The sequence below is a fragment of the Pongo abelii genome, chromosome 1 (genome assembly GCF_028885655.2).
Source record: "Pongo abelii isolate AG06213 chromosome 1, NHGRI_mPonAbe1-v2.0_pri, whole genome shotgun sequence".
Classification (NCBI taxonomy): Eukaryota; Metazoa; Chordata; class Mammalia; order Primates; family Hominidae; genus Pongo; species Pongo abelii.
The window spans coordinates 64493641-64505788 of record NC_071985.2 but is presented as its reverse complement, the minus strand read 5'-3'; the positions used below and the strand labels follow the sequence as shown (position 1 = coordinate 64505788).

General features: G+C 39.4%; 1 long non-coding RNA gene across 1 annotated transcript; it reads right to left on the bottom strand.

The window, feature by feature from the left end:
• Positions 1–5503: 5503 nt before the first annotated feature.
• LOC100438058 (uncharacterized) lies at positions 5504–11676 on the bottom strand. Its single transcript, XR_008523206.1, has 3 exons — positions 11603–11676; positions 6683–6804; positions 5504–5721 (listed from the first exon to the last, which is right to left on the bottom strand). It is a non-coding gene; the product is annotated as an uncharacterized LOC100438058 (long non-coding RNA).
• Positions 11677–12148: the final 472 nt, after the last annotated feature.

Here is a 12148-nt window from a genome sequence, read left to right as displayed (position 1 = left end):
GCTGATAACTCTTTCATTCTTGCCTTATAGATAAACCTTAAGATACCAAACATTTTTAGTCCTTTTGGATATTTAAGGTTCATTTTCAGATAGTAAAAGAAAAACAAATACAGTTAGATCTAAATCAATACTTTAATCTCACATCTAATTCAAAGTTTTCACTGGCTTCCCTTACTTCCCAAGGCTCAGGAACCCACAGTGGGCATGGGGAGTGTGATCTTTTTCTGACTTTTACTTTACTCTTTACCACATGGTAGTAAATGGCAACTCCATTTTAATCTGTCTTCTTAATTCCTGCCACTTTCTTTGCTGCTCATTTCTTTCCAGTTTCAGTGTCTTTCTTTCCATCCCAGAATATATTAACCATTTTCCAAGAACCTTTGGATTTACTCTTCTTTCTGCTTAAAGCTTTTCCCTCCAGCTAGCGTGGCTTGCTCCCTCACTGTTAAGCCTCTGCTCAAATGTCACCTTATCAGCAAGCCCTTCCCTAACTACCCCGTCTCAAGTGGCACATGCCCACAACCATCATTTCCTTATTCTGCTTTATTTTTCTCATCTCACCATCTGATAAATTATACTTCTGCTGGGAAGTTAGGTGTCTGTTTCACCTTCTGCAGGTGCCTCCCGTCTTTATGAGGGAGGTTGGGAGATAACACACTGTATTAGTCTGTTTTCATACAGCCATAAAGAACTGCCCAAGTCTGGGTAATTTATAAAGGAAAGAGGTTTCATTGACTCATGGTTCAGCATGGCTCGGAGGCCTCAGGAAGCTTTCGATCATGGCAGAAGGTGAAGAAGAAGCAAGGCACTTTCTTCACAAGGTGGCAGGAAGGAGAAGTGCCGAGTGAATCGGGAAGAGCCCCTTACGAAACCATCAGATCTTGTGAGAACTCACTATCACGAGAACAGCATGGGGGAAACCACCCGCATGATTCAGTTGCCCCAACCTAATCTCTCCCTTGACACGTGGGGATTATGGGAATTACAATTCAAGATGAGATTTGGGTGGGGACACAAAGCCTAACCATATCTCCATTCTCCCCTCTATGAGAAGGGGTGAAAAAAGGCCAACACATTCTTTACTCTTTTGAATTCCTGTTCTCATTGACTTTGGCATATAGAATCTGGAGGTAAGAGTTTTATAAATACTAGACTGATCTGGCTTTTTATACTAAGTGGCATGGATGTGTCAGACACTTCTCTTTAAAATATGGGGAAAATTGTCTCTTATTTTCAGCTTTGAGACTTAGGCTAAAATATAAAGAAAACAAAACTTCAGACAGCATGCTGTTAAATAAGAACCTTCTCACAAATAAAGCTAGCATGCTTTAATTGTCACAAAGAGAACACTTGAATTCGAGATAACCATGATGATATGACAGATGGCTCCATGAATTCAGGATGTCTAATTTTTAAGAACTAGGATCTGAGGTATTTACACAGCTGAAAAGCAATATAAAATTTGTTATGCAGTTACCATGGTGGAAATTTATTGTTTCTGGCTGTTTAGCATTCACTCCTCCTTCTGGGACTACAACCCTTTAGCCACAGTGAATGTTCGTTAATGGATATGTGACCAAAATTGATCCAAGTAGAATGAATCCTTGCATGTTGACTGGACAGGAATCTGGGAGATATATGCCTGGTGTTGCTGGGGCCGTCACTTGGAGAGAAGCTGCCTTTGAGTAAAGCAATGAAGAGGAAAGGGGTTGTAAGATGAAGAGAGGCCAAGGCCAAGGTATGGTGACATTGGGCCTCGATCCAGTCATGAAGTCAATGCTTAGACTTATACTTACATAAGTCAATTAACTTCCTTTTTTTTTTTTTTTTTAAGCCAGATGACTTGGATTTTCATCACTTGTAACCCAATAGTCCTGGCTTTTGTAATGCATCCCACTTCTCAACTTAAACCGTTGCCTGTGGTGCATTGTCATCAGAACTGCTATGTTCTTGGCATATTTTCTCAAGATGGATTTATTCCAGTGAGTGCTGATAACTGAAAGAATTTATTAATGTCCCATTCTGGGATCCTCCTGGCTACTGGGAACAATAAAAAATATAGTTAATTGTTTTGACAAATTCACCAATGTTATGTTTGGATGCATAGTTATGTTTGTGATTCTGAATTTTACTGTTCTATATATGTGGCTAAAGAAATTTTCTTATTCCTTTTCCATAGCAATCCAAAATAGCAGGTTTGGCTGGGCACAGTGGCTCACACCTATAATACTAGCACTTTGGGAGGCTGAGGTCGGTGGATCATTTGAGGTCAGGAGTTTGAGACCAGCCTGACCAACATGGTGAAACCCTATCTCTACTAAAAATATTAAAAAAATTAGCTGGGCATGGTGACGCATGCCTGTAGTCCCAGCTACTCAGGAGGCTGAGGCAGAAGAATCACTTGAACCCGGGAGATGGAGGTTGGAGTGAGCCAAGATCACGCAACTGCACGTCAGCCCGGGCGACAGAATGAGACTCTGTCTCAAAAAAAAAAAAAAAAAAAAAAAGGTTTGCGGTATTTATTTATCTATTTATTTAGAGACAGGGCCTGGCTCTGTTACCCAGGCTGGGGTGCAGTGGCAGAATCTTGGCTCACTGCATCCTCTACCACCCGGGCCCAAACCATCTTCCACCTCAGCCTCCTGAGTAGCTGGGATCACAGGTGCACACCACCATGCCCAGCTAATTTTTGTATTTTTTTTAGAGATGGGGTTTCAGCATGTTGCCCAGGCTGGTTTCCAACTCATGAGCTCAAGTGATCCACCTGCCTTGGCCTCCCAAACTGCTGGGATTACATGCATAAGCCACTGTGCCCAGCCTACATTATTTTTAGTAATCATTTTCACTAGTCTTTATAAAGTATGTGACTGTCTTTATTAATGTTTTATGTTCTGATATATGTTATATACCTAACTATAAAGGTACTAAAAATGTTTTCTTTTACAGAACCCAAAGTCCTTCAACATTAAAAAGAATGTGTTCCTCCTAGTGCCTGAAACATAGTTCTCTAATAAAAAGAGTTCTAAAGTAATAGCCCAGTCAAAAGTGGTTTACATCTTTGAGAATTCTTAGCAATGCTACTATTGGGAGAATTTTCTGGAAGAAGTCTGAAATTATCACTAATACTGTGACTTTATACATCCACCAAAGTTCTGACATTTTTTTTTTTTTTTGACAATTGTGCCTTTAGTCACTTATAAATGACTATCCGCTTATGTGGGATATAGGTCACCTCTCAACGTAGTATTTTTTTTTAAGCAGTATTTCTTATAGGAGTCTTATTGATCATGTAGTAGTTACAAGAATGTCAGATGTGATGACATAGACAATCTAAACCAGACAGGCTGATTAAGAATTTACATAATGTCGGCTGGGTGCGGTGGCTCATACCTGTAATCCCAGCACTTTGGGAGGCCGACGTGGGCAGATCACCTGAGGTAGGGAGTTTGAGACCCGCCTGACCAACACGGAGAAACCTTGTCTCTACTGAAAATACAAAATTAGCCGGGTGTGGTGGTGCATGCCTGTAATCCCAGCTACTCGGGTGGCTGAGGCAGGAGAATTGCTTGAACCCGGAGGCAGAGGTTGTGGTGAGCCGAGATTGCGCCATCGCACTCCAGCCTGGGCAACAAGAGCGAAACACCGTCTCAAAACAACAATAACAAAAAACAACAACAAAAAACTTACATAATGTAAAAGTATAGTCCATTTCAAAAGTGAGACATGTGGACAGACACCTGCAGCGGGGAGAGTAGGTGATGGGAATCCCTTTAATGATCAGTTGAGGGCTCATGTACAGTTATGTTGCTTTCCCCCGTTCCATTACAGAAAATAACTTTCACTAACAGATACAGGTATTCCATACATATTCAGTACACAGAGTAAATTATGACCTGCTACATGTATAACCTAAAGTGGTATAACTGTGATCTTTCTGTGATACTCCCATGAAAATAGTAAGTAGCGAACCCCATGTAGGCAGTGGGAAGCACTGGTAGCTTATTCTAGTTTGAGCCTGGAAGATGTTTAACTCTTGACATTAATATTTGTAAAGATCATATTTCCTTTTGCTATGTTTTCCTCACCACTGACCTACACTTACAGTGGGGGATTTTTTTAAATTTTTTATTTCCATAGGTTTTTGGGGAAACAGGTGATATTTGGTCACATGAGTAAGTTTTCAGTGGTGATTTGTGAGATTCTAGTGCACCCATCACCCAAGCAGCATACATCGAACCCAATTTGTAGTCTTTTATCAGAGTGGGATAATTTTGATAGTTGTTTGACCTAACAGTCATGACTGAACTAGTTTTTACTAATACATTTTAGTCACACACTTAACACAAAACGTGGGTCATGTATAACTGTGCTAAGAGGTAGAAAGGAATGCATCTAAATTTTAATGATTTTAGTTTTCATTTTCTATAGTTTCTAATACTATCCTAAAGAATGAAATAGATACAACTGCTTCTTCATTTACCAAAGCAGGCAGTAGTTTGTGCTCTTAGATTAGAGAAAATACAAAACAAGAAATGCCCCTCTTTTTCTGTAGGGCCTTAAAGAAACTAGACCAAATTTATAAATTATTCAAAGTTCCTGTACAGTAGTGGTGTTTTTCTGTGTAACTAACTGTCTAAAGAACAAACCAAATAAGAACTTTCTAACACTGCAAGAGCATTGCCTTTTGGTATATTTCTATTAGGAATTAGGAATCTTTAACAGCAGTTCACAGTCAGTCTCATTTTCTTATATACCCCCATTTTCCCTGCTTTGTGCCAAGTCTTATGGCAAATGTATTTTGGAGGGGGTTGCTGGACTATTTATGCTTAGAGAACTTCTTAAGCAGATTTCTCTAGTTAGGTAAGAACCCTTCTGATAAAACGTGGCAGGTTCTATGAACCTAAAGAGAAGACTCAGTGTCTCTCTGAATGCCTTTAAGTTACTGCTCCAATTGCAAGTGCCTATTTAGGGGGCAGGGGGGTGGGGAAAGGAGCATTAAAAGAACTTGAAGAATTATTTCACTGGCAACATAGAATGCAAAGTATTTTATTTCTGAACTTCTAAAATTAGAAAACAAGATAGCCTAGGATAAATAATATAGTTTTCTAAAATTGAATTTGCTCATTCAGAGCTCAGTTTTTCTGCTTTAAATACAAACACAACTTTCTAAACTCCTAGGTGGGAACACTGCTGTTTTGATGATCTGTGATTAGATGAACTGATCAATCTCAATTGGTAACATCCCCTTTTTAATCCTTCCCCCCGCCACTCTGGGAATGATTTAAACATTCTGAAATAGATGCATTTTGTGTGTGTGTTTCTAGTCTTATACTGACAGCTTCACTCCAAATGTCTCCCTAGAGGTATATACTATCACATACAGGAGTTCGTCTTCATCCTTCTCACTTTCATACACTTCAGAAATCAGCATGGAAATACTCACCAAGCTGTCTCTGCTCACCACTAGGAAGAGGGCTTGATTACCATCGAGCTTTAAGGGCCTTCTAATTATCTTGACGAGTTTACTCATGTTGACCTGATCAGGTACAAAATTACTTGGTTTTCCAGGACAGGAAGCTGCTTTTCACCCCTGTGTCATTCTTTTGTCACTGGGATTTTGGTAGGTTGCTGCTGTCAGATAAGTGGGACATCCACTCTTTGAAGGAGTGACAGTGCTTGAAGGTCTTCTCCAATCTCATGCCACACAAGGCTGGACAAGGGCTGTGGCCAAGCAGAGGGTCCTGTTTAATTCCTTAAGCAAATATTGATTACATGCTTATCATACACCAGGTACTGTGGTAAGGTTTTGTCCTATGGGGTCGAAGTTAGATATTGAAATATATGTCTATAATCACTGTGATATGCTGAGGGAAGATAGATTCCAAATGCTATTGGAGCCTGGAAGAAGGGCAGGTGAGCCAGTGATCTGGGAAGATTCCAGAGAAGGTGGGATTTGACCTGAGACTGAAAGATGGGTATGAGTTTACCTGGTGGATAGGGGAAGGCATTTTAGAAAGCATGTGCAAAATAGAAACAGTATATTTGAGGACTCCTAAATAGAGTATGATGGAGAGGGGGTAAGAAGAAGGCAGGTTGGATGCCAAAGAAAGAGAGGTGAAGCTGGCACAGTAGTGCATGCCTGTAATCCCAGCTACTCAGGAGGCTGAGACAGGAAAATTGCTTGAGCCCAGGAGTTCCAGATCAGCCTGGGAGACATAGCAAGACGATATCTCTTAAAAAAAAAAAAAAAAAAAAAAAAGAAAAGAAAGAAAGAAGAAGATGAACAGGGAAAAGGGTGGCTTGCTTGCAACTGATATTCCTTAGAATTTGGAATGTCTTTTTATTATTATTATTTTTATTTTTTAGAATCAGGCAACAACCCATTCTATGAAATAGAAAGGGCAGTCCCAGCATTTGGATTGTCTTAAAGGCAATGAGAAACTAATTAATCTAGGGAGGAATATTCTTATATTTGCTTTTTTTTTTTTTAAAGCCTTTGTGGATGGTTTTCTTAAAGAGAAGGCTATTGACTTCTCCATATCCACAAGGGAGAGAGTAAGAGGGAAAAGATAACATGCAGAGAATGAATTGTTGCAAGAGAGAGTTCAATTAGACAAAGTAAGAACTTGACCCTGTGGGGATTAAACAGAGGTCATGAAGGGAATTGGTAGCCTTTTCAGACCTGAGGATGTTTTATAAAGGGTGGTCATCATCTTTCACATTGTAAGTTTCGTTTCTGGTTGAGGCAAGAGGTTGGATATATTCAGACTTCCTACAGTGTGTTCTTTAGAAGAGTCATTCCATCTGTTAACAGATAACAGAAAACAAAGTTTCAGTGCTCCCCAGAAGTTTGGCTTAGGCACAACTGAATAGGCCTCTCTATTTACTGCAGTATTTTTTAAAACAACATTTAATATGATAATGTAAACTATGAATATTTGAGTGAAACATTGGATTCAGGGTCCCCAAACTTGGTTATAGGATCCCTTTTATATAGGGAACTTGTGGTCTTCTGTTCTAAGGAGCACTCTTGGTAAAATACTGAACCAGATACATTTGATTCTGTTACAAACTCTAAGAATCTTCCTTAGCTTCTGAAATCCTAAAAAAAATAAGATCTGGACTTACTTTTCCATAATGCTTATTCATCATGGAATTATGCTCATTCATTCAATATCTGCCTTATCTGGGGCATAGATAAGCTCTCAAGTCTGTTGATATTTAATAATAACTATGCAGTGACTATTTTTCAGAGTCCTGAAGGGTGGATAAGTCAGACAAAATATGAACAGATATAATGTCCACCTTAAACTCAAATCAAACTAAAATCCTAAGGGCCAACTTAGTAGAAATTTTGGGAAATAGCAGGTCTACTCACTCCAAAGAATGAAAGGAAAAGAGGGAGTAGATAAACCGTCCCTTATCTCCACACCTGAAGATATTTCTTGGTACATGTCAAAACTCAGGAGGTTAGAATTCTAATGTGTATTCAAAGAGAGATGGAACTTTGGAGTCATCTAAAGAATGTTGCCATTGGGAATGTAACATTTAAGTGCCAGGAATAAGATTTGGGATCCTCAAAAAACTCTAAGGCCAGTGCAGTGGCACGTGCCTGTAATCCCAACTATTTGGGATGCTGAGGCAGGAGGATCGCTTGAGCCCAGGAGTTCAAGGTAAAATAGTGAGCCCTCATCTTCAAAAAAAAAAACAAAACAAAACAAAAAGAAAACCCAAATACAAAAAACTCTCAAGAACTAGATTTTTTAGTGATTAAGTCTAATCCTGGGGTTGAAAATAGATTTTTTCTTTCTTTTTTTCTGTGCATATGCTTACCCAAGCAAATAGATTTTAATTGAGATATTTAGATGTCAATTCTAATTAGTTGTCACTGTTGCCTGGAGTATTAGGACGAGAAAAGTTGAGACTGAACCTCAACTGAATCCATGAAACAAATGTGGCAATTGATGAGCAATATCTGCCTTATCTGGGGGAAATGTGTGAAGTTCCCCATCCTTGTAGTTTCCATTCCCTTTCTAAGTTATACTTGGAAGTATGTTAGGTTGTAAAAGGTGCTGTGAGCTGGATTGGATCAGAAACAAAAATTTGAGAAATAGAATGATTCACAAGATTTTGTCAAATCGTGCAGAATGTACATAACCCTATAGGTCTAGAAGAAACTGGTGTACAAGGGAGCCAAGTAACATTGATTTAGATTAGAAGTGTGAACTTTGCAGAAATGTGGTACAACCTGGGACCCCATAGAAAGGAGTTCTTGACAAAGAAGTCTACAAATATCTTTTAGCACATGAAGTGTACGTCTTCAAATTTTGTATAGTGTCTGTATGAGAATTTCTGCTGTAGATTGTATAGTTGGTCTTTCTTATGAATACATCAAATTCATGTTAATATCTGTACTTTGACAAGCAGTACTGAAAATTCTTGATGAAGTTCTCAATATAAATAATTTTCTTTCCTTTTACAAATTGGGCCTCTGTTACCCATAGGGATCTCCCAGAGTCCCTACAACAGGTGACACTATCAAGAGGAGGTATAGTAGACTGGGAACGAAGGAAGAAAACCAGTACTTGTTGTGTCGTTGTTGATCACACAGCATCCAGACAAATCCCTGCCACCATCTCCTAGTAGGGCTTGTCCTATTGATGGGTGAGCTGCTGCCCAAGTGGAGTGGTGCACCTGGTGAGTCAGGAAGAGTTACAACTTCACACCCAGCTTGTTGTCTACATCCAATTCTGTGTCTTAGCCAAATGACATAAAAATCAACTTGAGAAAAATACAAAGTAATGTCCTTCTAGGAGTTTATTTGCAGTAGTGTCTGGTTTGTGGCTAAAATTCTGGACTTGAAATTAGGAGAGCTGAGTAGAAACAGAAATGGAAATGTCTGTGTTCCTTTTTCATTTTGACCAGGCACTGCCTCAGAACTTTTGACAGTTCAACTTTGTTGGGACTCAGTTTCCTCATATTTGATTGGGAAGAGAGGGAGGCTGGAGGTGGAGACAATGAAGAAAGGGATTGTCTATTTAATGACTTCTAGACATTTTATCTAAAGTGTTACCTGCATTTCCGCAGGCCATGCCCAGTGAGCTATTAAGAACAGCAATGAGATGCTAATCCTACAGATTGGATGAAATAGAGGGAGCTAGAACCACATGCATCCTGCTCCCCACAACTTCTCCCAACTAATGCAGAAGGTTCCCAAGGTTTGTCAGACAGCGATTTGAATTTCTGTGGTCTGTCTGACTACCTTGTGGTATTTCTGGTGCCCTGTGGCTCTTGGCATAGGCACTATAATGACGCTAGTCCTTCACCCCTCATTTGTCTGTCTTAAAACTGTGCTGGTTTGAGCTGTTTCACACAGATATCTGGGTGATGTGGCTCCATGTTTTTTACCAGCACTATTTGTAAGCCATTTTTCCCCTGACATGGACACAACTTCCTGAAGATTGGGCTGGGAACAATCTAACTCCATTCAAAATCACCTTTTCCTTAAGAAGACCTGTGCTTGTCATTAAATCATGTGTATAAGCTGGTGTAGACCTTTCAGTTAAGTTCCTTAGACCAATAGTCTTCAAAGTTTTTGCTCTCAAAAGCTTTAAAAGACTTGTAAAACTTAGTATCTCTTTGCAGATTTTCAAGTCAACATGAACATATTGTGTAAAGGATCTATTTTATGTTGTCAACAGACAAAATTACAACAAACAGTTTAAATAGCTCAGTTGGCTGTACTGTGGTTCTAGAATTGGGCAACACTTCATTCCATAAAATATAATAAGTGTTCTGATGAGCTGAGCAGAAGGAGTTAGCTTTGTAGGCAGAGGACGGCTGAAGAAAGCAGAAGCGAAGAGAGCAAAGAGGATATTAGTCATTCCACAGCTACTTTTCTGTAAGCCAGGACAGGGAAGCAGAATAATAGAAAAAAATGTGGCTCCCATCTGTAATCCCAGCTACCCAGGAGGTTGAGGTGGGAGGATCACTTGAAGCCAAGAGTTGTAGGCTACAGCAAGCTACGATCATGCCACTGCACTCCAGCCTGCGTGACAGAGCAAGAATCCCCGTTAAAAAAAAAAAAAAAGAAAAAAGAGAGAGACAGAAATAACTGATTAGTTAACATCAGGCTACTTCTTTTGTGTGTGTGTTTTTTTTTTTCAAATTTACTAAGTAATGAAACAAAAGATCCACCAGTTCTTACATAGCCTTTATTTAAAAAAAGAAAAAAACATAAATTGTCTTGAAACTACTCCTAAGTATTTTGAAAAACATTTCCTTTTAAAAGTAGCTGGCCAAGAATCCAGAAAACGTTTTCATTTTAGAGAATCTCCCCACTTCTTGCTTTTCTGTTCTCTTACCTGATGTCAGTCATTTTGTTTTTCCTAGGCAGTCAGAAATCAGTTTTTACTTTGAAACTAAGACACTCATTTTTTTGTCTTTAAAAATTGTTAATTATATTGTTTGGTTTTGGGTACTATCTTTGGGTAAGTTGAAAATTTATAGGTTTTTTGTTAATTAAAAATTTTTAGTTTTACTACCTCTGTATCCACTTGCGTAAAAAAGGATAGTATCTAATTATATTTTAACTTACCACTTTTTAAAACTTTTAACTGTTTATGTGTGTAAGGATTTAAGTAGAAGTTTTTCGTACTGGTTGAAGATTTAAACTGGCTTGTTTGGAAAATCAGTTGTTACCTCTTTCTCCTGATTTCTCAGAAGGTCAAATAAATACTTAGTTTGAGTTTGGTAGAAGGGAACTTTAGTATGAGTGATCCCATTCTGATTTTTTATCTGGTCTGTTGAGGCCTGGTGCAGAAACTTAGTCCAAAACAATGGCCTCTTGTGATTTTTATTTAACAGTATTATCTTCATGCTTTAAATACCTTTTCCTTAAAATCACAGAGTTTCAGATTTGTCTCAGGTCAGGAATTGTTCATAGAGCAAATTATCTGCATCAAATTACACTGGCTGTTTCTGTCAGGAAAAAGTTGACTTTATTTATTTATTTTTACTGAAAATAAATGTGATTACATGCATGTCTGTGCAACCTCACTTCTGAATGTAAGAGACACAATGTTGGGGAGGGTGGGAGAGAAAATCAGGGAAAAGGCGTGGAGCCTTGCTGTGGCTTTCTTCACCTTGCCCTACCTCTCCCGAAATCTCCATTCCCTGGTCCCTCTGCTTGGTGGCCCAGAGGTGTTTACCCCTGGAGCAAGCACACAGGAAGCTTAGGTCCCAGTGGGGCTTTGCCTTCCCTTTCTTTTACAAAATGGTTGCAGGGCTTTTGGTTGCGAGAGAGGATGTGGGAAAGGGAACCACAGGCCGCTGCAGACTTCTCTTCTGTAGAGCAGTGTTATGAGAGGACACGTGGGAGCTGAGGATTTGAACATTGATTCTGTTAAAGCTACCCATGACTGTGAACCCTTGGAAGGTCTTTATATCCCCAGAGTTATGAGTACCCCAGTTTGAAGACCACTTCTTTAGACCCCTCCACTTACTCCAGTTGAGTCTGGGATGTGCCCACGCAGATATGATTGCAGCTCTTAGATTAGGCCTTCATGTTTGTTGAATATTTACAATGTACCAAGTGGCTTACCTTTATAAGTTTGTCTTCCTGAAGACCTTGTTACAGATAACTCAGGTAGCAGAAGACTCAGGAGCCAGACTGGGATACTCCTAATCCCTAAATCAACTTTTGTTCCTGCCACAAAAACTTTCTTAGTTGCATAAGACATGGTCAGCTGAGCTCGTGGATTGAAAGGAGGATCTGAAAGGAAACCTCAGTGTTTGTAGACCATTTCCTGCTTGTGGTTTCCAACTTAAGGAGAGAAACAGTGCCTTTTTACAGCCATATCTGTAATAGTGCCTTTTTAGGGCTGTATCTGTGCTACTGAGTCTCCCCTTGACGAAACCTTAGTCAGGCTTCTGTGACCTTGGGCAAGTCCCCCAACTGTCCAATTTTAGCAAGAATCCTGCTGAATCAGTTTAGCCAGAATCTCCCACCTTAATATCTGATCATCCTCAAAATCTGATCAACATTCTCATCCTCCACCATCCACTACGTAACATCAGATCACCCTGACGTGCCTTCAGCAAGAATCCCATTATGTTTGTTTAACTAGAGAATCCCCTTACCCTTGAT